Source organism: Anas acuta, chromosome 7, assembly GCF_963932015.1.
Source record: "Anas acuta chromosome 7, bAnaAcu1.1, whole genome shotgun sequence".
Lineage (NCBI taxonomy): Eukaryota > Metazoa > Chordata > Aves > Anseriformes > Anatidae > Anas > Anas acuta.
In genome coordinates this window covers 1,745,833-1,770,682 of record NC_088985.1, presented here as the reverse complement: position 1 = coordinate 1,770,682, position 24,850 = coordinate 1,745,833, and the positions used below count along the sequence as shown (strand labels likewise).

Sequence of the window (24,850 nt, the reverse complement as noted above, 5' to 3'; positions counted from 1 at the left end):
TATATTAGAAGGATTTTCTTGAAAGTCTCACCTTTGATAAGCATTGTAAGGGACGCTGTTATAACAGCTTTTTGAATGCCATACTGCCTGCTGCAACATCAGCTTCCAAAACTCATGTTCTTTGAAAACTGGCAAACTCCTCAAGGGTTCCCTCAACTTGAGATCGGTAAACGTACTCAAAAAAAGGTCACACGCCTCTTCTCCCACAACTCCTAGGAAATCACAAACATTCACTTCATTCCACGACCTGTTGTGTAACATACCTTGAGAGGTCACCAGGCAAACGTTCCAGCAATAAGGCACGCAGGGCATGACTGGAGCTACGGACCTTGCTGCTGCTCTTGGAAGAGACAATAACAGGACTGGAACTTCCCCATTTCTGTCACTGGTGACCACTACTTTGAATCATATTGCTTATTTTTACCCCCTGAACTAGTGTTTGGCATCTCGTTTGGATCACTTTCCATTCTAGGAGCTGGAGGAGAATGGGTTGCAAGCTGAAGACCCCACAACAAGCATGGTTTACGTACTTCTGCAAAGGGGATGGAGACAAATGGTTCACCTCCACCCGAAAGCAACTTCATGCATCAGAAATTACACTGTATCTAAACACACAACTTCACACCCAAAAGCCTTCCTATCAAGTTATCTGTTGACTCAGAAACAAACCATGCCACTTTAAACTTAGCTCTTCAATTCACAGGTTCTTTGAAACAACAGGTGAACAGGTGTCAACCTTGCTAGCATATTTAAAAATGGAGAGCATTAAAAACAGGGCATCAGTTTTCTCTCCAAAGAGCAGAAGACCTCAATGTTTCTTTGGACTTAGTGACAACACCTACTGTTTAATACTTGGGGTGTTTTATTTTGTTTTTAATAAAGATAGAAATCAGAATAACTGGTTTGGCAAAAGGAGCTGCACCATTCATTGACTGGAGAGCTGAGAAATTGTGTTTCTCACACCTGATTTTTCAGATTTTCATCTGATAACAATTACTGCAAGTTTAAGACTTAGTGAAGTTGGACAAAGTGGTTCCTGCAGAGTAGTGGCAATGACAGCACGGACACAAGGGGAGACTTTGTTATTACGGTTACGCACAGATCATGAACAAAGAGATGAGCTCAATTACAGACTGTGCAATCTGGAGAGGTTAAGGGAAACAACTGTAGCACTAAAACAGATCTGTTGCATGGGTTTTCAGCTCCAGCAGGGTTAAAAGTGCTAGTTCAGATTTGCTTTCTGGAACATGATCCTCTGCTGGTAACTGAATGTCCACTTTGTCAGCTGCCCGGCATCACAGAGCTCACTGCTCCTCTGAGGACACGGGGCGCTTGCGCAAAGCGCAGTAAATTCCAGAAGTATCAGTGGGTGCCAATGGTTTTCCCAGGCAGAAAGACATAGGGGTACGTAGCAGGACAGCTGGAGTAGATCAGTGGACTCTTCCTCCTGAGTTGTTCCCATCTGAGAGATCTCCAGCTTGGAAAAAATCATGAAAGTATCATTCTCACAGCCCCTGCAGGCTGAAGCCTGTGTATCTGACCTCTGGGACTGCTTTCTGCAGAGACTCCCTTTGATGCTGCATCAAGCACCAAGGAATTTTATAAAATCATAGAATCATTAAGGTGGGAAAAGACCTCCAAAATCATCTGGTCCAAGCCTCTCCAGGAGAATACCATGTTTGGCATTTGCCTCCTCTATCACTACCCTTGAATCCAGTCATCCCAAGCTTCAGTGCTTTTACTCTCATGATGTCCCTGTGCAACAAAACCTCACAGCTGTTCTGCTGTACCTGTTCAACCAAGGCGATTAAACAGCGCTCCCTGTCTCAGACAAGGCTGAGCCTTTGACTATTTTCAGCTCCGGGAGTTTCCCAAGCCTGCATTTAGCAACCCTCAGGGAGTATTTCATCCAAATATTTGTTCAGCCTCCCCTTGATCCCATTTAAACTCTGCCCACAACATTATCTGGCACGGGCTCTGACACATCTGTTGCTGCATCGATGGGGAGCCTACGTGCCATCGCTCGCTGCCCAGGACTCCAGTTACTGCCACTTCCTAACTCCCACGTGGATAGGGTGGGAAGAAATCCCCATTTCTGGCTTCCTGTCTACTTACAGACCCTTAGCAGGTAAGTTCACACCGCTACCTAATCTTTAAGTTGTCACAAGGTATCAGTTTACCTCCCTGGGTTCTCTGGTAAGCAGAAACCAGGTTACAACCCACACGCTGAGGACGCTCTTTCCCTCTGTAACAACACACAGGAGATGCTTGAGAAAACCTTTCTTCCCACAAAACAGCAAAGAGCAGGAACGTGAACTTCCTCCAGAAGAACAATTAAACAGAAACAGACTTCATCTGAACAGCCTCCTCTGCCATTCCTAAGATGCCGTACTAGGATTCTGAAGGGCTAGCAGTGGCAGAACTGATTTTCGTGAATGCACAGCTGCTATCTACACACCAGATCCACTTACCAACCACGTCTGCCATCGCTTCTGGCCTGTTTTGTCCATAGTGGAACCTGAGCAGGCACAGCACTCCTAAGATACACTTTATAAACACATTTCATAGTCTAACTGCTCCTAGTTAATACATAGCAATATTCAGTAACAATTTTGGAAGAAAAATTGTGAAACATTTCATAAAATATGAATCTGGTTATGGATGCCAGTAGTTTTTCGTATAAAAATGGCTTGGATTGTGATACTCTGATCAAAATTCACATTTCTATCTCACACTGCATCCCACTTCTGGCCCGCAACTATGCCAGAGTCCCTTGTTCGTGCTGCAACATTCACGATGGCTGCATTCCAGTCTGAGGGCAAAGGCTGCCTGTAAGCAGTTTATTCAGTATATTAAATGCTTTGTTTATCCAAAAATATTTTAGCTCCAAGAGACATTAAAGCGAGATTTAAATTTCAGCATTTGCAAAGTAAAGAGATACAACTCCTACAGATATTACCAGGAACTTTTTTCCTTGAGGCTTTCTAGCTGTGAAAATCTGTTTTGCAAAAATAAAACTACAACAAACCAAAAGCAAAGTGTAAGACTTAATAACAAAGGAGGATGGAAAAAAAAAAAATGCTACGCCAAGAAGAGAGAAGCAAAAGTCAAAAAGCAAGGATGCCGTTGCACTCTTGCTCACTGTTTGGAGCGGATCAACATAATAATCAGAAGGAAAACCTCTATGGTACTGCAGATTAAGCCAGTAATTATGGCATCTTTGCCAGTAAGTGGCTCTGGAAAACCAGAATAATATGAAGTATAATGTATAGGGAGTTTCCCCGCAGCTTGGTCCCGAGTTTAATTTGCAGCAGTGAAATCGAGATAGCCAGCAGATCATCTACCAGCACTGAAGTCTTACAGTGTTCATACCAACCTTAAAAATAAAACTCTCCCCAAGCATCCTATTTTGGGTGTTAATTTAAGACGAGGAATTAAGCACATCCATCACCAGAGACAAAAGCATGGCAGTTGACAGGACAGACTTTCAAACATAACACACAATACCACACGACTCCATTTAATTATCCCCAGGTTCCAAAACCAGAAGACAGGAACATTAAAACTATTATAGGTCAACAGCAGCAAGAAAACATCTCTGTTTCCAGCTCAAAGCTCTTCTCATTTAAAGAGATGCCCTTCATACACTTGATTCCCAATCCCTGTTTTAGGATAGGAGCAAAGGATAAATCAGATGTGCTGTACCCTCATGCTAAGACCAAGATACCGAGTTTAAAGGAAAAAAATGAAAGAAGAGAAAAAGGACAAAGTCCTTTTTTTCTGCAGCAACCTCACTGGCCCTACAGCAGGCAGATGGCCCATGCATTCTTCTGTACAGAGTCATTACTGAGCTTTACTTGGGCTGTGGTTTTGCTATTTGCCTCTGCCAAGGAATTCCCAGCCACAGGCTGGGTCTGCACCAGTTCATCGCTTCCTTCAGCAGCCTCGTTAATCAACAGACTTATCTCAAACTATGTTACAAATGTAGAATCAACCATATATAAACAGAAAAAAAAAAGTTAATCTCTTAAGAAAGTGATCTGGCAGGTACTGAAATGTTTCTGCTCTTCTGCTAACTTCAGCATACTCAGGTTTACAGCAAGGTTATACTACAGACTTGTATATATTTAAGATAAAAAATGCTAGCAGATCTCATGCAGCACTACAACAATAAAACAGCAGATTGACATTACCACAAATGAATGTGCAGAAAAACAAGCCGTACAGTTTAGTACACCAGTTCCTTGCAGGTTACTAAATAACGCCTTAACCTTCACAGCTAAGACCTTGCTCAAACCGCCTTACAAACGAGGGTTTGCCCAGTGTGGTCAGAGACCTCAGGCAAATAGGAAGTGCAAGAAGTGAAACCAAGACAATGAAGTATACAAAAAGAAAAAAAAAAAAAAAGGCAGCAAACAAGAAAAAAGGTTGAGATAAACTTTGGTCAGCTGGTGCTTTCCCTCCACAAGATTATCTTCAGCCCAACAAATACACAGGATACTTTTTCAGGACTGGCCTTTGCAACACTTAAGTATGAGAATACTAGACTAAGCTCGAGAGCTTAATCAAAACCTTGCAAGTCAATTATGGGTCCCTGGTGAGACCCCTGGCCCTAACGAGCAGAAATAACCACAGCTTTTACATGAAAACTCAGCTTCGGTCAAAACTTAAGGAGTAATTTTAGTCTTGCTGTAAAAAGCCCGAGTGCATTATTGCTTTCAGATTTAACACATCACAAGACCAAGAGCGATCACAATCGCCACATAACAGTAAAAGCAGACTGCACTGTCTTTTTCTTACACCAGGGGAAAAAATGGTTAAAGACAAGGCACACTAAGTACCAAATCAGATGGTTTGCTTAAGTGCAACAGGCAAAAACATCTGCAGTATTTCCTAAGGTGCACAAAAAATAAATAAATCAGTAAGTTGTGCAAGATCTGTACTCCACCTACAACCTACAGTGGTTGGGAGGGTTAGACAGGCAGGCTCTCCCATACCGAAAGGACCACACGGCACCTCCAGGCTTCACCAGACCCCTGCGATCTTCAAGAATAAGAGAGCTCTGCTTTTTCTTTCTCCGGAGACATACTTTACACTCCAATGGGAGAGTAAAGCCTAATGCTGAAACAAATCTAGGTAGACATGCAAACCGCCCGTGCGGCAGCAACCCTCTTAAGCGTGACAAAGTAAAAACAACAGAGGTTTCAGCCTTCACTGTGAGTCAGTATAAAAGAGCAACACGACAGGGAACCCCGTACTGTTGGATTTGCATGTCAGCATTAATGTAAACAAAGAACCTGGAACATAGAAGCAACCGTCCGTTTCCCTTTCCACTTAAGTTTTTCCGCGCAGGCTCCAAAGGCTGTAAAATGGCACGGTATCCACCAGAAGACAGGTATCTCTGGTTGGTCGGACGAAGTCTCCTGTCTAACAGACAAACTTCCTCTTGCCATGGACCTGCCAGGACTGGATTTCACTCAGTGGCATAGGAGTACATCAGCACCTCACGAGAGACCTTTTCACATCACTGCAGAATAAGGAACAGAAAATACATTTATTCCCTTCATTTCCAGAGATTTACAAAGGTTATGCTCCCCTCAGAGAAACTGTACGAACCTTACATCTTCTCCAAATCACCCCCCCCCTTTTTTTTTTTTTTTTTTAATTTGGCATCTGAGTTAATTACAGGGCAAAGCACGGAAGAGCTCAGTCTCTGCAGCGTGATGAACTGTCTGCACCACTCTGACCAAGCACATTTCACTGACCAGCAGGAACCTCTCCGCACCATGCAAATGCTGAGACGAGGCTACAGGCACTGAAATCTGGCTTGCTGCCCTGTTTCCCGCTCCTCTGTAAAACACATTTTATTTTCAGGTTATAACACCTGAAAGCAGGAGGTAAAGAAAGGATGGGCGTAGGCACAGCAGCTGACAGCATATTCAAAAATCCCAACGAGACGCTTTCATTTCACATGGAGCTGCATTAGCTACACCTTCAAATCATATTCAGCAATTTTGGAGTCACGGCCGCAAGATTTATACTGTCACGTCGATGTCACCTTCACACATAGCTTCCCTGCAGTCACACGGTGCTTAAAAAGAGCCTGACACCACCCTCACAAACTAGATCAAATGCTACTTTTCTGCCTCTTGCTGAATAGGGAAACAGTACTGATGAAACAGGCTGGGCTGGGGATGGAAAAGAAGGGAGGGAGCTTGGGCAAGCGACTTCTGAGCAAGGAAGCCCACAGTATGAGAATTTGGAAGTAAGCAAAGCCCTTTTATAACTAGAAATTGCATGGTCAGTAACAAGACACAGCTCTGGGAAGAAACCAAGAGTCAAAGAAAGGGGGGGAGCACGTAATACAGACCTGACCTCTGCTTTAAGCGTGTGCACACGTGGGCAAAGCCGCTCCCCAGGACTGGCCTGGTCTCCCCTTACACACCATGCTCCCTACACCCAAGGGGCTTTCTTCACCTGTCACTGCAAGCGTACACCCCAGCTATGTATCAAAGCACCAGAGCTATACAGTGAGACTTGGACAGCGAGGCCTGCCTAAGGAAGAAAAGTAAAGCTGAGGAAAAAAGAGAATCGGCCAGTATCAAGCACGTGCTTCTCTTGACAGAGAGCTAACTTCCAGCTCAGCTGGTGAAGAAGGGCTGCAGACCCAGGACATGCAGAACCGTCTGCAGTCCCTTCCTCCCCTCTTTCACAGGGCTCTTTAAAAAAAAAAAAAGCTTAGCAAGCACTTCTCAAGTCTCTCTCACATACTAAAAGCTGTGGTGTTGAAGGAGCTATAGTGAGACAGCATATCTGGTATTACACTAAAATGATCTTTCATGTTGCTTTTGGCTAATTATTTTGGTGCCATAGGTATTGATGGGAGGTAGGAGGAAAATGGAAGATGGATTTGTTTGTCAGAGCAGCATGATGCAGGCAATGACACAGTAATTCAATCCATCCTTGCTCTCTGGGTGCAAGGAGTTCCGCAGTGGGGCCTGCACAGGGGCTCAGCAATCAGGCTGAGGCACAGCCTGCTCCCAGCTTTCACAAACCGTGCTGTTCGGTGGGTGCTGGGAGGGGGTTATTCCCTTGCGCCTGTACAACACAGCAGCGCAGCAGCAATCCTCCTGACAGCAGGCACCTTGTGCACTGAGGGCAGCAAATCCCCAGTCAATGGTTCACTGCAAGCAAAAGGCAAAGTTACAACAGGATGTTTGATGGAATGACCTCGTGCTGAGCACACTCATACTTCAATTAGCCCACAGAGCAGCTTTATGGCTGGCTGATGGGCAACAATTATTCTGCGTTTTAAATCAATATACATCCATTGTCTGATGCAGGTGGTACCTAAACCTCGGAAGGAGTGCTTCTTAACCAGGCTTAACACGGGCATTAACAAGGGACAGGTGAACTGTTGGGGGGTGGGAGGAATAGTAGGGATTATCACTCCTGGAAGGTAGCACAGCATCTTGGCCACAGATCAGGCAACTCAAATTCACCTGCAACAAACTAAGCACAGCTTAGCTCTAACAAAGCAATAAATAAAAGGATTCAAGACTTCTAGACAGAAAAGTTATACCTGCTTTCACTGATTCTCATAGTGTGCAGCACCAACTTGTTTCAGTAACCTGTAGTTATCAATCCTCTGCCTTGACCTAAAAGGTATCAACTTGGGGGAAAAAAAATAAAATCTGTACCACACTCCCACCAGGTTACATCAATTGCTTTTTAGTCTTGTTTCTTCTAGCATTGGAAAGGATTTGCTCACCACTCCTCTTGCAATTAAATCAATGGTAAGAGGTGGTTGCCTTGCAGACTGGAGAGAAACAATAATCTTTATTCATTCAGAAATTCATACTAGAAAAGGTAAAACTTCAAAATTTGAGGTTAAGGTGCTGGTTTAATTTGACCAAAGAAGAGATCAAAGTCTTCCCCATGCAAAACCTGAAGCCAACAAGCCAACATGAGAGGTATTTTAAAAGCCTCAGGCCACAAAGCCAGAAGTACGATCAGCCTAGCTTTGAACTGCATGAGCAACTCCCTCTCCCTGGTGTCTCATCTGTTATTCCCTGCTATCCCCTCTGCAACCTCAATGGTTTTGCACTTTGTTTTGGAGAGTTTCACCACGCTTTTCGTATTTCAATGAAGCCTGTGTTCCTTTTTCCTTCTGACAGTTGCTATGGTGAAGTTTGATGTTGCATCCAGTTACCAGGCTGTGGTTTGTGACAGATAACAGTTCCCTGCAGAAACCAAAGCACCAGGTTGAGGAAGAAGAGGGAATTCCCTGCTGTGGTCCGCTCCTGTTAAAAATACCAAGAGCTGTGAGACTAAAAGCTACATCAACACAGAGGTGAGGAATTAGTATTTTCCAAACAAGTTTGTCAACAGTGAAAACATTGCTTTGGCATTTACACCACTGTTCTGTAATACGTCCATTGCTCAACTTTTCCGTTAACACCAAACAGCCTCTTCCAGTCTTAATGATTTAGGAATTATTTTCAAAAATGATTTAGGAAAGTTGCAAATTGATAGATCGGCAGGGGAAAAAAAAATCAAAAAGAGCTCCAGCAATGTATTTGCAAATTTGAGCAGAGCATATATATTTTTTTTTCCCTTATAAATGTAAACAAAAGAGCAGGAAACTCAAGCTACATCTCCCACAAAGGGATCAAGCACTGCTGGGACCTCAGGAAAGCCTTGTGATTTGGAGCAAGGGGTCACACCAGTAGAAAGGACCTTCCCCCACACGGACTGGAGACCCTCCAAAGTCTCTTCACAACACCTTGTTCAAAAGGGATAACAGTAACCTAATGCCAAAAAGTGTCCACGTGCCATAAAACATCAGAATCACATTATAACACCTTTGAAAATGTCTGTTTCTGCCCATTTCTGTTTAGAAGTCCAGTGAATTTAAACCTGTCACTCCATGTTACAGGATATGTTTTTGGAGTTGTCCGTCTTCAGTCACTTGCATAAGAAATAAATTCACATGACAGCAGGAACTGGGTCCTTAGAAATATCAGTAGTAAAAGAACTTTTCTGCAAAAGCCACCTTTACCACAGATTACACAACACAGATCATAGAATCATGGAATCATAGAATATCCTGAGTTGGAAGGGACCCTTAAGGATCATCAAGTCCAACTCTTGACACCGCACAGGTCTACCCAAGTTCAGACCATGTGACTAAGTGCACAGTCCAATCTCTTCTTAAGATGGCCTTGGATCTGGCAAAAGCATGGTTTTCAGATTCACCAGCCCCTAGCTACAGGCCCCAAACTAGACACCTCAGGGCCAGGAGCAGGAATGTGTTCCACCCCTCTGGAAAACCATCTGCAAGCCTGCCAAGGAACTGCTAATGCTCCTCACTTGCTGGACCACCTCCTTGGGAGGGACGGGATGTTCTCCCACTCTTCCAAGCAGGAAGAGGATCCTCTCCTGCTTGCAGCTCTTCATGCTGACGTATTTTGCCTGCTAGAGGTGCAGCAGCTGCAGCCGAACATCCTCCTGCATCCCCTGGAAGCCAGAAAACCCCCATCAAGGGCTCATGGCCCTCCTAACCTGTTTGCTGAGCAACCCAACAGGGAGAAGGCTGAGAAACAACTTGCACAGCACAACCAAAGGGGTTACTGTAATAGGCTTAGCTGCTGTGCTGCTACTTGTGAGAAGTCCTAAAAGCCTGAGTAGATTCTGCTCTAATCAGATGTAGCTCTGGATCTTTGTACCTATGGTTACGAATTGACACATGTTGCAAGAGCAGCTTAATTAGGGAAAATGAGAAACAAAGTGACTTGTTCTCAACATAACTGGATATAAATTACACGTGAAAAAAGAACCAGCACAGACCCTGCATTTCTGATACTGACCTTACCAAGACAGGCTTTGTCCTCTGCATTGACACGTTCAAAAACCAGTCCCCAGTTAACACTTGGATCAACTGCAAATATTACCAGGTAGCACAAACAATCTACATACACATTGTAATGCTCCCACTGAAATTTCTAGGAAATAAATTGCGTATCACTGTGAAAAGAGAATCCAGGTTTGACAACACTTGCCAGAATAATATTCCTATATTCTGAGCATGTACACAATTCACAAAGACCTGGTGGCAGCAGGCTGATCAAAGAGCAAAGGCAGCTGTTTAAATACGTTGCCCCTTCCCTTCTCACCTGATCAGAAGCCCCAAATAACACACTGGGTCCCCAGCAGTGAGGAAGCTTACACTTGAGCCTCATTTCGGAGGCTTGCACCAAGTAACACCGACTTTGATAACAAGCAGCACCATAACCAGCAGGTTTAATACGGGAACACTTACGTCACACTGAAAATTATTCTACTAAATGCCGTGCTTAAAAACATGCTGAATTACTGCATGCATATTTCATATCAGTAGTTAAACTGGAAAAAAATAAATCAAGTTCACAGCCCTGCAAGCACCCAACAAAGTCTCCAGCTAAGGAACCAGCTCTACATTTCCCTGCAGAGTTAACTTAAGCACTTGTCTAAGTAGATGTCTCACTTCAGGCTACCATGGGAGAAACAGTCCTGCCCTCACCCTGCAAATGTAAATCACAGAAATAAAATACCAAGTTTCTCACTTCGAACTGTTTCACTCTGTAGCGCCTTTGGAGATAACTGGCCTTTTCCTTCACTATAGCTGCAGTTTGTATTGTATCTTTTCCTATTACCAACATTAGGAACAAAGACAATGGGGTGCAAGCATTACAGGCAGCTGCACACCTGAACCCCTTGTGCCTGCAAGCGCTGACCCTAAATCATTGACTGATTCCATAACTGGGTGTCGAGGATGCACAAAGGCAAGCAAGCACTTGTGCTTACACTTCTGTGCTCTGCCCTCTGTGCACTGCTCCTCTGCTTCTACCCCAGCACCAGGCTCCTTCCCAGGGACTTCACAGTTCCTGCAGCTCTGGCAGAGGGGCTCTGATCTCATCTTTTCTCCAAAGACTCCTGGGACACCCTTTAACATCACAAACCGGGGAGAGGAATAGAAGGAAAATTGGATTGGCTCTACTATAGCCATGAGGGAAACTGTAACAGAAAGCTCACTTTGAACAGATGTACGTACACTAGCTTCTGCTTTCTGGGAGCTGAATCTGCAGGCTCCAAACCTAAAAGCAGGTTCACTGGCAAGGGTCAGAAAACCGATAAGGATCAGAGTGAAAAACAGCCTCCCTTACGCTTGCGGCTATAGGAAATTCAAGCAGTTCACCTGCATCGGTAGTTGGTTCACATGTCAGTAACACCAGAAAGATTTTCATGGATTCTTAACTGAGAATTTGCAGTAAATGAACTAGGATCCTTCTGAAAGTTCTTATTAGCACTGGTGTGCACAACAGGTGCTACACAATTAGGCAAAATCTCAACAATAACATTTGCACACAAGCTTGTGCAGGGGATGGGACTGAAGCGTGTGCACCAACTACACCAGTAACCAGAACTACGAGACACGGCTGCCTTTTCTGACATTCAGAAAGGAGCAAGGTGTGTTTGTGGGACCACACATCCACATACCCAGCCACCCTGAGATCACAGCTCAGTGAAGGCAGGCAAAGCATTGTCCCTGCTGCAGTTTTTGCACAGTTTCTGTCAGAAGGGCCAAAAACTGACTGGGTTATTATCCAATCTGCAAATAAACAGAGATAATGAATTTAGGAGCACGGCATCACATTTTACAGGCTGAATGTCAACATGTAGCTAATAGCTACGGTGGAACTGCTTGAAGAAACAGCGACTTCTTCCAATTTTTTAGTACGTATTCTGCTTTCAGACTATAACCATGAAAAGATGAAAAATGGTTGTGGACATGGACTCAAGATTCCCAGATTGTTAACAAATAAAATCCAAAACCACGAAGCTGACAGACAGTTCTGCAGACAAGTGCTTTGAAGATTTTTTCATGTCCAGCTACAAATGCAGAGTATAAAGCAATACTACTACTGTACGAGGGATTACAAAGTTAACACAACCAATCTACATTTAACATCCTGAGTACTTTGTGCGATATTAGCAAAGAAGAAGGTCTAATGGGAAGAATCACAGAAGGATTTTAAAGATTGGCAGCCACTCAACAAAATGGCAAAGGAAGTTCCCCACAGGCAGTTGTGAAACGATGCCAGTCAATTCGCTTGTGCAATGAACGGAGTTAACCAGCACCACTCAGAAGATCCTTAAGGAGTAACAGGAAGCTCATTGAAAGCATCAGCTCAGTCCAACAGGCACAGAGAGCAAAACAGGCAACCACAGCTTCTGCTGCATAAAGCCGGCACACCTGGACCCTGACCATCAGCCGTAGCTTCAGTCCTTCCCTCTCCTCCACTCCCACCCCACGTAGGTGCTGAGAAACACCAAGTGAGGCCAGCAGGGTGAACAGTCTCCATGGGGCACGGAGCCTGCCCTCTCCCCAGGTCCCACCTTCGGTTCTTATGTTGATGGAGCTCCATCCTTAGACATTTCCAAACCCAGCTGGACAAGGGCCTTGAAAACCTGATGTACCTCTGAAGATCATCTTGCTCTGAGCAGGAGGTCAGCCGAGGGACTCCCAGAAGTCTCCCCCCAGCCTAAAGCCTCCAGTCATTGTCTTCTTCTTGCGTACCATCGTAGCCACTTACACTTCAATACACCCTGGCATCCCCTCTCAAGAACACGATATGTGCTTGGAGACAAGACATGGGACTACACAGGTCTGTGCCTTCTCAGCACAGACACTCCTGCAAACGTTTCCAACCAAATTCTGAACTAAGTATCAGAATGCAAATAATTTACATCTGATAAATGTGCTCTGGTCCCTGTTTATTTTTTAAGTCTCTGAGCCCAGCCAAAGCCCAGGCACTTTGAAGCACCACCAGCCAGGCATGTGCTGGGAGCTGCGCGCCACTCATTTACCCATGTGTGTATCTTTGCGGCGGTCATGCTCAACGCACTCTCAAGGTCTTTTTCATCATCCAAATGGAAGGATTTAAAATCTTTCAAATACATTTCATTAACTTTCCCAACAAAGTTTTCCAGAGCAATATTGTTTGACTACAAAAAAAAAACCTCCATGCAGAGCAGCAGTGACACAATGAAGACAAGCCACAGACTTCAGAGCAGAAGAGAAGCTACAGCTCAGCTTGGATGGAGCTGCTCCACTTGCATGTAGATGCAAAGCCATTCCTGTGCAGCTACTGAAGTGTTACCCAAGCCTTTCCAGCAAGCAAAAATCCATTCTGCATACAGAGTTTTTATAGCTTAGCACAGTGCTTGGCTGCAGAGTCGAGCTTTTCAATGCATGGTAAATTTTTACTTGAAAGTGGCAGAACTCATGCCAGACCATATGAAATGCCAGCTCAGTGGCAGGAGGTCAAAGTATGGTATCAAGATATTTTATGGAATCGTTCCAAGACAAACTTCTTAAAAGCACTGTGCTATCTAGGGAGGCACAGATTTATGCTACTAGGAAAAGCTAGTAAACAATTTTTATGACTCCTTTTCAATCAAAGGTAATAGTTTTAACACTTTACCTTACAAAAAATGAAGCAGTAGAGTCTTCTGTAGGCAGTGAGAGCTCTTTCTACATCTATTTAATCCTTGGTTATTTTGCTAAGGTCAGGTATTAAAAAAAAAAAAAAGTTAAAGCCCAGAGCTTCTGTGCAGACTGCCCTCTACAAAAAAAAAAAAAAAAAAAAAGCCTTCAGATGTAACACTGAAACAAAACCTGTTCATGCATTAAAAAAAATGCCATAAAACAATTTAAGAAAGCACAATAGAGTGTGAAGACCAACAGACCTCATAACAACCATTCTCCATTAGTACCTAGAAGGACGGCTGCAGGAGACAGTGAAATGTAATTTGAAGTGAAGAAGGCCCGATATTTGCTAACATTTTTGCAGAAGTATTTAAGGTTAACTTAGGTCACAACAGTGACCCTGAAAAGATACCAAGCATGAAGACTCATCATACCGGATTTTGCCAGCTGTCATCACATCATCATTAAAAAAAGAGAGAATGAGAGTAAAGTCCCCTCAAAACCTCGTGTCTGTTCAGGGTCTCCCTTTGATCTAGCCAAACGCCGTGGTAGACTCACTCACAATAGCAGATTTGCAAACACTTACATACTCTCCCATTAAAGCATTTCAATTGCCTCAACCTGCCACTTTAACAAACCCAAGTATAAGGCTGTAAATTCAATTAGCACAAATCTCAGCACTCCCAACGTTAAATTTGCAAGTGACATTTAATGGCATTCAACACATGCAAAGCTAAGCTAATACGCTAATGGGCCAGCAAGGAAAATCGTACGACTCCAAAATACGATGCTCCTTTTTCTCACAAGGAAATTAGGGGTGTAGGCTGCATAAGGCAGGAAGAGAGCTTAAAAAATTCTTCTTAAACCACAGCTGCCAAAGCTCTTCTCTACAGACGCACTGCCCGGCATCATCTCCATACGACCCAAGAGCAACAAGGAAAAGCAGCTGCTTTATTCAGCAAGACCTCCTTCCAATGTGCTGGGCTGTCACTGCAGCACACCTAAGGTAATGCTGCTTCAGTTCTTCAGAGGGGATTGCAGCCTCTCCTGCCACGGCTGCTGGTTCGTCAGACCGATGCTCCCGGGATGCAACGTTTCAGGGCTGCACGGTGAGGATGCAGCGCCGGGTGTTGTGCCAGATGAAGCCAGTCCGACGAGCGCTCCCAAGAAACGCTGCTGGCCGGCTTTCCCAGAGCACACCTGCACCTCACCAGGTTGAGCAGAAAGCTGCTAGTTTTCACACAGCCATTCTTAAAAAACAAACAAGAAAAACAGCAAGCCTACTAGACATCAGGATTCCTTTTTTTTTTTCCCCAAGCAGCAACATGCTTTGTGTTGAACTCTATGTAAACAAAGCAAGCTTCCTTCCAAGAGCCTCAGAATGAAGCAGACAGAAGAGAACAGCTTTGGAGGCATGGTTAAGAGGAGGATATTTGTTGTTGGTTAAAACCATGGATATTTGCACAAGTCAAACCTATGGTTAGTGAAGATGCTTTTCAGGTATTTATTCACTTAAGTTATAATGAACTATACGCAGCACAGGGAAACTAGTTACACTTGGTAGCTCATTAGGATGGGTATTATTTTTAACAACAAAAATAAAGCCTAAGTAACCTGCACCCATTATTGCCTCTGCTAAACACTTATTCTCAAAAACATATTTAGGATGAAAGCATCACAAAAAAACAAACAACAGAAGATTTCATGCTTTCCTCAGTGCTTTCTGCATCTCCTCCAGCCTTTCAGGGGAGGGCAGGGGGAGAGTAAGGGGAAAAGACTCTAATCATTAAGTTTAATGAACCTGCTCACTTTGGGAATGGAAGCTGTATTAAAAGAGAGAGTCTCTAACCCACAGCACAGAAGCCATGCAGAACAGCAGCCTTTGGAGGGCTGCCCGCCCCTATCCACATTCTGCTTTCCTGGGTGCAAAATACTTCCAAGGACACCAAAATCCTTTGGAAAACTCTGCCAGTACATGGGAGCTGAGGTCATGAGGTCGAGTGTCAAAAAACCCTCACAACTCGGGGCTTTGAGCTCGTTTGTTCTCACCTCTACTTCAGAGCACTTTTTCCTACCTGTGGTTGTTTTTGATATGCTGCACATGAATTACGACTGAAATAGCATTCAGGTGCTCTGCTCCATCTCAAGCAGAGCAGCTTGAACTTGCCTCAGTGTGAAGCCTTAAAAATCCTCCCTGCCCAGCGTGGGCCACTGTTGTTTGCTGGGTTTTGTTTTTTGTTGTTTTTTTTTTTCCCCTTACTCCAAACAGGCTCCACCTGATACACGGGAGAAGCAGCTTCTGGATCACTTCTGTCTGAGCATTTTACAGGATATACAGTTGCCCCAACTACAAAGCCTTTAGTTCAGCAACTGTTCCTTATCGCCAGACTAAAATCGCTGTCAAATCCAAGCAAGTCCCACACCACCCGTACATTGCACATGCCAATCACCCGGTGTTGAACGACACAGAGCAGCAGAGACCAGAACAGGGTAAGAACTTTTAAGTCACTGTCACCGGTAACATATGTATTCCTTCTCACCATGTCCAGTTAAAGAGAACTCAGTAATTATGTAATTAAAAGCAGCACCTGTTGAAGTTTGAGGAGCATTTAGAGAAGCAATGACACGCATGGAGAACTGGCATATAGAAGGTATTATTAAGAAGTCTGTGCCTTTTAAGGGTACCGTTAACACCGAGTAGTCAAACAGTATTCACAAATACCTGTCAGTCCTAAAAATTGTAAATTTAATAAATTGAAGCACTCAGATAATTGTCGCAAGCTCTCATTAAAAACTAATTATACCCAGGGAGACATATTGTCTCTAGGCTGATACACGGAAGCTGAAAGAAGCGTGACAAATGATTTGGGAATCACAGTTACACAAATCACAGTTTGCAGACTTCTGAGCTAAATTTAATACTGTTCTACATGCACAAACCCAGAAAAATCAAGGCAACCTCTCTGGATGTAAGTGATTTTCTTATTATTTTAAAACTAGCATTTATCTTCCATCTGCCACCAATGAGGGCCAACTGCATTCTCTTTCCAAACTCTAAACACCCTCATAAAGCTGAAGCAATTTCAATCCCCGCCCAACTATGATCTGAAACGAAACAGCAACATGCGCTATGTCAATCCAAAAACCCATTCCTAAAGCAAACAAACGCAGCCAAGCCCAAACCCACTGACATCAACAGCAGACCTTCCCGTGACTCGAACCGCCAAGGCCATCCTTCGCAAACCAGCAAGGTGGCACAAACCATTCTCTGCTGCAAGGCAGAGCTCCGTCTGCACAAACAGCGCTCTTCTCTCTCCCTTCCCACCCTCACCTCGCGTATTTACAGCGAGAGCCCCTGAAGGCGACAAGGCCTGCTTTAATGAGGTTACGCACGAAACGGCACGGATTAGAAACCCCGCTCACAACCGGGCCTCCAGCAGGCACGCAGCAGCAACGCGTAAAGGACAGCCACACACATCACAGGCCAAAAATCCCACGTCGGCGAGCAATTTCTCCAGCAAACCAGCTGCGCTGCCTTCACCTGTCAAGGCACGGAGGAAGGCGAGGCCTCTCCTGCTCTGCCTCGCCGAAGCCCCCCGGGCAGCACCGCCCGCACCTCGGGCTCGCTGCCTGGGGCCCCCACCCCGCTCAGCCGCCTCACCCCACCGGGCGCAGGGGCACCGGGCTCCCCTCAGCCCCACACCTGGCCCCGGCTGCCCTCTGAGCCCTCCGGGGAGGGGGGGGGCAGCTGCCTTTCGCCAGCACCTCACGGGGCCGGGGGGGGGCTCGGCTCCCTGCGGATTGAGGGCCCAGCCCCGCTGCGCCACTCGGCCGCGCTCCCGTCCCCGCCGCCCCCCGCCGCCGTCCCCGGGCCTCGGCTCCCGGCCCCGCGGCTCGCTGCTCACCGGGCGGCGCCGTGCCCCCGGCGCTGGGCTCAGCTGGGCTCAGCTCGGCGCAGCTCGGCCGCCTGCCGGGCGGGTCCCCTGGGCGGCGGCGGCGGCTCCGTGTCCCGGGCGGCGGCGGTGGGCAGAGCGGGCGGGGCAGCGCCTCACGTAAGAGCCCTGTCACCTCCCCGCCGCCATCTTGTGCGGGCCGGGGGTAGGGGCTGCGAGGCTGGAGCTTGGAGCCCTTGCTCGGTCCCGCTTAGGGCTGTGGCCGCCTTTAGCACGGGAAATCGCCGCTTTTCTCGAAATAAGCCGCCTCAGAGCTTCCCGAGAACCTACGTGTAGCTGTAAAAATAAAAGTCAGGAACCCGACGCGGCTTGTTCCGAGCAGCTGAGTGTGCAGGAAATCCCCATCCTGGGACGCGTGAGGCCAGCCGGCTGCCGCCTGCGCCTTCATCTGCGAGGAGGGGAAATTGCAGGGAAACTGCACCTTTTGGCAGGGGAAAGGCACCCCAGGGCCGGTGTGAACGCGGCATGGCACACCTTTCCTGCTCCTGGCACCACCTGGTGTTGGAGCAGCCTCTGGAGTCTGCCTTTGACTCCCCAGTCTGTTTGGCGTCTGCTCACCTGAGTTGTCCCGGCGCCAAGATCTTGGGAGAAGTCAGCTGTTTTTAAACAATCTTACTTAAATTCACAGAACAACACAGCAAGGGAGGGCCTCTGTATGTTGTCTACTCCAAAACAGGTAGGTGATTAAACTTAAGTTTCATGAACGCTAGTAACACATCCTATTTCAAACCTTTCACTTCAAAATCTGCCTCTTGTTAAAGAACAGCAAAATACATTTTTCCTACCCAAAATGCAGGTCAAAGCCATTTTAGAGTGCGTTAGCCATGAGAGCTGAGCCCAGCTTCCTGAGGATTTTGTTCTTTGGTGTGGGAAGATCTGCGAGGTCTGACTGAAACTTTTCCTGCACTTCAGGCGTTTGTTACCTGTCCAATTAATTAGGCAGCAGGTGTTTGTTACCTGTCCAATTAATTAGGCAGCAGGTCACAGAGACAGCAGAGCAGCACTGCACCCAGCTACCCCTCGCCCAGGCAGTGGGTGAATGAAAACACACAAGGGAGGACTGGATGTGCTGGCATGTTATACTGGCATCCAGTAAGAGACAGTTTTTGCTGATCTGAGCACATAAATGTATAGAAATATGTAATAATAACAACAATAAAAGCCTCATGACTTATTGCAATCAGTGAGTGATTGCAGACATTACCCAAACAAAATAAACGGTAAGCTTGGATAAATAGTAATATATGCACTGGGGAAGGTGAAACAACTTGTTTCTGTTATTTTCCTCTTGATAATTGTTTCTCACCTTCAGCTTCTCTCTACTCAGTGTCCTGCTCCTCTGTAAAGAAATACCAAATACTGCAGTTTCTTAAAACGGGGAAGTCCAGCATGAGATTTTACTTGACATTCCTCTCAGGCAAATTATTTACAACCCTGCTTTTAACTGGTTATCTGTGCTCAGCACTCGTGGGATAAATATAAAGCCATGTTTTTCATCAGAATAGGAAAATAGAGTCTGAATAGAGTAGCTGGAAGCAATGCTGGGCTAGGGAATGTTTTATATCTTTTTATTTGCTTCCCTTTTGCAATGCTATCAAGGCAGGTATGTTCCTAAGAGGAGTTTCTGCTTTTTGGCAGGGTGCTGTTTTCTCACTGACAATCACTTCTTGCAACCTCATCCCACTGATGCTATAATAGGATTAACATTGTAGCTGCCACTTCCCCCAGGGTAATCATAATAAACTCCCCTTTTCCAGGGTTGTTCCCCCGGCATGGTCATTTTCTGGCAAATAATATGAACCCGAAGGCGGTGCAAATTGATTCCTAGGAAGCCTGACCTCCCTGTTGGGAACTACAAAGGGCTGTCCGAGAGGCTTACAAACAGCTGTCCCAGGCTGCTGCCTGGGCTTAATCCTTCTGATCCTCTTGGGATCCTGAAAGCTACCTCTCCTGCAATGCTATCGCCACTCCTGAGGTACCAGGAGTGGGGGGATGCCAAGAGACTGCATGGATGCCAAATAACATCATTGACATCATTGTGGGGACCCCTGGGGACAGGAGATGCCCTTTCAGGAGTGGGAGGGGATGACCAACAGCTCCACTTAGCTGGCATTTCTCCTCCAGGCACTTGGAAGCCACGCTGGCTGGCTGGCTCTCCTTACCTGAGCGCCAGAGGGGAATGGGATGATGTGTGATAGCTCTGACTCCCCCTTCGGCTCTGCCGAGATAGGTGTTGCCTCATTTAACAATAAGAGCAAAGAACTGAAGCTATTTAAATCATAATAAAACGTTGGAGGCATTCTCTCTTAATTTTTGCTCTTTCTAGTGGTGACCCGAGTTTATCATATCCCTCAAGAAGAGACCTTTAGGATGCTAAGGAGATTACCAGTCCCGAAGGAGTTCATTCATATGAAAATCTGAATCATGTTTTTAGTTAGATGAAGCGCCCTGAATGGTAGCAATAAGTTTATAACTTTATAAGCATGAATAGCAATTTAACCAATTAATCAAAATCAATGTACATATTAATGAATCAACACTAACATGCTAGTAGATCACTATCATTAATAAATGAATCGCTGATCAATTATTAAGAAATTCAGTTCATATTTTAATATGGAATACTGTGTTAATACTTTATTAATGAACTAATACTAAAGTAAATTAATGTTTCTATAATACTAAAATAATGATAATAGCATGCAAGTGCTATTAAGCTAATTCTGAAATCAGATTACTTTCTACCTCCATTTACATTTACAACCCAAACTAATGTTTTCCAGCAAAAGTTTGCAGCCAGACCAATTGGACCCTGTGACGGAGGCCCTGAGTTAGGGTCAGTGGGACTAATAAACTGCCCTCCCTTTTTGGTATCACACAGCATGGAAAGCAACCCAGAACACACCTAGTGTTCACAGGGGGAGGACCATGCTCACATATTTGCTGCAGTTATTTCCCGCCTCCTCGGTGACACTGCTGTGCCAGGAGAACATCAGTTCCATCAACAACAGTTTCAATTTGCCAGTTTCTAAGCTTCACTCATACAGAGGGCCCAAGGACGGCATCTTCTTCACCCCACCACAGGTACATCTTTCGGTAATACAACGACCATTCACCCTGTCATCATTGATGATGAGACTTCATTACCATATGGCATCATTTACTCACTGACGGTACTTCTAACATCACTTGGGATCAGTCTGCATCATTTACTTAGGTTGCATCACTTGTTTAGTGGCTTTATCCATTACATCACTTAACATTCAAAGACATTAACTCTGTGCCTACATTTTACTATCAAAATACCTCATTTATTCAGTAATTTTAAGCTACCCCTGAAGTTAGGTGGGGTTGCATGTACTGAGACATTTTTTAAAGCCTGGCAGGAGTGGACATTGCTCTGAGTTCATTGCACAGTGTCATGGGCTTTGTCCCTTTCCCCTGTTGGTGGCAAACAGCGTTAATGGGAAAGATATCAGCAGCAGAGAAAAATAAATAAATACACTGTTAACAGAGTCAAAGGACACACTGCATTCATATGCGATGGTTTTAAGAAACTGTAGAATAAGGTTGTGGGTTTTTACCTCTGCATGAAAGAGACCAGAATATCTGTTTCCAAAGGATACAGTAAATTCCAATCCAGCTATTTTATTATTGTAGCAAAAGATTAATGGTGAAATGATGTCATCTTCTCAGATCAGCAGTGGTATTAGCAATGTGTTGCAGGCAAACAGCATTATAAATCGGAGACTGCAGAGTTTTCCTCCTGTTTGTTTGAGATCATTAGAAAAATATATAATTTAATTTCTTAAATTAATTAATCTGGTTTTAATGGGTGATTGCTGCTGATTAAAACAGCATATTTCTTTAGGGGAAAAGGCTTCACATTTTGAAACAAAATGAGAAATGCGTAAGAGGACAGTAGTAACCATTTCCCCATTTAAAGAGAAAGAAGAAGAAGGAAAAATTTAAAAAGGAACATGAAAGACGGTAAAAGAAGGAAATAAAAAAAGAATCAGATGGGGACAACAGGCAAACAATGAGGACATACAGAGTTTTAAGAGACTAGCAGCAAACTGTGCAGGGCTGCAGTTGACTTGCCCAGAGCATCCAGTGTCTGAGCAGGGAGTCCCAGGTGCTCAGGACTTGCAGCCACTGCTCTCCCCAGCGCACGTTTCCTGAGAACAGAGGCTCCCAGACTTTTTGTGTCCCTCACCCTCTTCTGTCCTTCGGCTCCGATGTTCTGCATTACTTCATCTTTCAAGGAGAGAGCGTGTGCTCATGGTGAGGCTTGTTGAAACCCACCACGCATTCCCATGCCGTACTCCACTTCTCATCAGAACAGCACTGCAGCTCACCTGAGCTGAACCCCTGATGCCAGTTCATGGAGCAAATTTGTTCAGCTGTGCTTTCTAATTGGAGGGAGCATTTTAACACCAGTGGTGGTATGTGCTCTATGGTGTGTCACTGCCATGGAGTTGAAAAGTGGCTGACAGAGGGCACTTTGTTACCGTGTCCGTGTAGGAGGGTAGCAGCAGGCACAGGAGATGTACAGCAGCAACATTAACTGTAATAAAATAGATGTAAAAGTGGATTTCAAACATTGCTGTGTTGCGTGGCTCAGGGCAAGCCCAGTTTAAGACATTCTCCTCTGTTTCCTTGTAAAATCCTGTGCTTCCCAAAAGAGGTAAATTGTATTTTTTTCCATACACACACAGCTTAGCACAGATCAGCTGAGTCTGAACTGGAGCTGGCACCACCAGCATTCTGCCGCATCTTCCTCCCTGCAGACCGTGCCAGCACGCTTGGGCAGGTCCTGCAGCACAGGGCTCTGTAAGGAGCCTAAGAGTCATTAATTACAGAATGGTTAAAACTAAATTATCTCAGCTGGACTGTGGGCAGGAGCTGGAAGAAGAAGAAGAAAACCTTACTCTACAAAATCAGCAGTGATCGGATGGGATTTCACAGCAGAAGTCACACAGCTGTGGCTTTGCAGTGACTCAGGGAGCCACGAGGGGAGGCTTCACAATTTCTCCCCAGTCAGCTCCCAGCTTTAAACAGCAGAGGAAGTAACACAAAGAATGCTCTTCTTACGCTTCTTGCCAGCATGTTTGTTGCCAGAGCTGTGTGCAAAAAATCATGGGAGAGCAGGAAGAAATGGCTTTGCAGTGCTCAGGGCTGACTTTGCAACGTGGCAGAGGCCGTAAGAAGGCAGATTTATTGGGTCAAAGCAGTTACAGTAAAGGAAGACAAGTTCTGACTCAGTTCCAGGAATGCCCTGCTTGCACAAGAAGGGCTGTTTCCCCGGGGCCGGCCCATGCTGCAGCTTGTGCCTGTGCCCCTGGGAGCAGCATCTGGTCCCAGCATCTCCGGGACCCTTTTGGGCTGAGGGAGATACCTGCAGGGAATTCCCCGGTGCCTCCTTGCCTGCAGCTGAGCAAGCCCCCATCCTGAAGCCTCGCCTTGCACACCCTGGCCTCCACCTCTCTGAGGCTTCCCTGGGCTCACTCCTGTCTGGCAATCCCTGCGAGCCCCAAACCAGCCCCAATATCTTGGTGTCATCAGCCAAGTGCCAAGCAGAGGGGAACGCTCCCTTCCCTCAACCTGCTGTCTACCCCAAGTCACACTGAAAAAGAGGACAATGTCTCCAGGTCATCTTCAAGTCGCCTCAGCTGGAGACCAAAATACCTGTCTGGAGCAAAGCTCTCCTTCATGCTCAGTTTCAGGATCTGATCCTGGAGGCTTCTGTGGTTGCACCCAACTATTTATTCTTCACCTCACGTGATTTTTGGAATTTCCATTTCAAAATGTTTTGTGGATTTTGTCCTACTGTGATGCTGGCAACCAGGGACAGCACAATTTTCTTTCTCAAACTGGGTTTTCTCAATTTTCCCAGTAGGGGCAGCACTTGCTTTTCAAGTGAGTCTAAAGGAAGAAAAATATCTGTATTTAAAAAAAAATGAATTCCTGTTTCTTGAATAGCTTGAATAGCAAGAATGATTTCAGCACGAAACTGAACAAAGTGGGTTTAGTAGTTATCTTTTCTTTTTAATGTTTAACATGCTGCCTAAAGCTGAGGAGTGATTTGTGTCCTGTGTCATCACATAAACTGTATTACTTGTATTACAATAAGGTCTCTAAGTCAAACCTCTTTTTACTCTAGTAATAAATATAATAATAATAAAGATATTATGATTGTCATGATCTATTATGGGCTGGATTGGAGACCTCCAGAGATCCCTTCCCAGCACCACTGTTGTCATTGCTGTCATGCCGTGGGCAGCACTGCCTGGGAAATTAAGGACACATTTTAACAGAATAATTCTCTGTCCAGATCTCCCCATACCTTTTGGGGACACACAGAATTCTCTCATAAAACAGCCTAAGGTCCTTTTACCAACTTGATAAATACATAAAATAAATCTTCAGGGCACCAGGTTCTCCAAGTGAGGACGAGCTTTATTATGGGTTCAGTGTTAACACAGTTTGCACTGTAGCAGCCTCCAGATGCAATAATCTAATCTCCCTTCAGCAAGGGAGAAGCAAGCATGCAAGGGGAAAAGCTGACGCCTAGGTTCTCATTTTTATGGTGAGTTTTAGTAACTTAAAGATCTACAACCAAAATCCAAGTGGGCCTAACATACATTACTTCAAGAGAATCATTGTGTAAACTATATAAAGGTCAAAATCACAGAACCCCCTCACCATTGCCAAGCATGGGAGAGAGACTAACCTCTGCCAGGTGCCTAGAAAATTTATCGCTGCAAAAAAAAGGTTGTTAATGTCTCTGCTAAAGAAAGAAAAGGGAGCTACAAATCACATTTTGACTACAGGTCATCCCAATTTTATTGTGGTTCTGACCTTCCCTTACTTGGGCTGCAAGTCCTTCTCGGAGGAGTTGGTAGGCAGATGTTTTGCTGGAAAAACACAGGAACCAGAGCAGCTCACACTGAATTCAAGGGGAGTTTTGTCCCGGAGGGCTGGTCAGATGTGTCAATCCTATTAGAAGCATTATTCACGGGTCACAGCACTAGGGCTGAAGGTTGAATATGTTTGTTCTGCAAATTGGGCTAATGTGAAGACCATGAAAGGGGGTATGTATCGTGTCTGGCCTCTTGCTGGAATCTGAGATTGCAGTGTATTACATTTCCCTGAGATTACATTACCTCAGATACGATTTTATGGTAACTTACAGCTAGGAAAGGCTGTAATTTCATTAATAATGGCTACCTTCTTTTTAACATTTGATACAATGCAAGCAAAACTTTTTTCCTCTTTGTTCAGAATTAGACAGAGGGAAAAAAATAAATCTGAAGACCCTCGATTTGGTCAAAGCACAGGCTTGCTCCTGACAGGCGCAAAAAAT

General features: G+C 45.0%; 1 protein-coding gene and 1 long non-coding RNA gene across 9 annotated transcripts in view; one reads left to right on the top strand and one right to left on the bottom strand.

Annotated features, from left to right (window-relative positions):
• The window catches only part of SGMS1 (sphingomyelin synthase 1), an 83,466-nt gene extending 65,587 nt beyond the window's left edge, over positions 1-17,879 (bottom strand). For 3 of the 7 annotated variants that reach the window (XM_068689499.1, XM_068689496.1, XM_068689498.1), the window contains exon 1: positions 17,437-17,577. The gene's annotated coding sequence lies outside the window, so the exon portion shown is untranslated. Of the gene's footprint in view, positions 1-5,297; positions 5,528-17,436; positions 17,578-17,754 lie in introns of those variants that run through there. The other 4 variants (XM_068689497.1, XM_068689501.1, XM_068689500.1 and 1 more) reach the window with 2 other exon arrangements.
• A 23-nt stretch (positions 17,880-17,902) lies between these two features.
• LOC137859930 (uncharacterized) lies at positions 17,903-23,674 on the top strand. Of its 2 annotated transcripts, XR_011098669.1 has the most exons (3): positions 17,903-18,160; positions 19,242-19,939; positions 20,268-23,674. It is a non-coding gene; the product is annotated as an uncharacterized lncRNA (long non-coding RNA). The 2 variants fall into 2 exon arrangements; XR_011098668.1 differs by having other exon boundaries at positions 19,242-23,674.
• Positions 23,675-24,850: the final 1,176 nt, after the last annotated feature.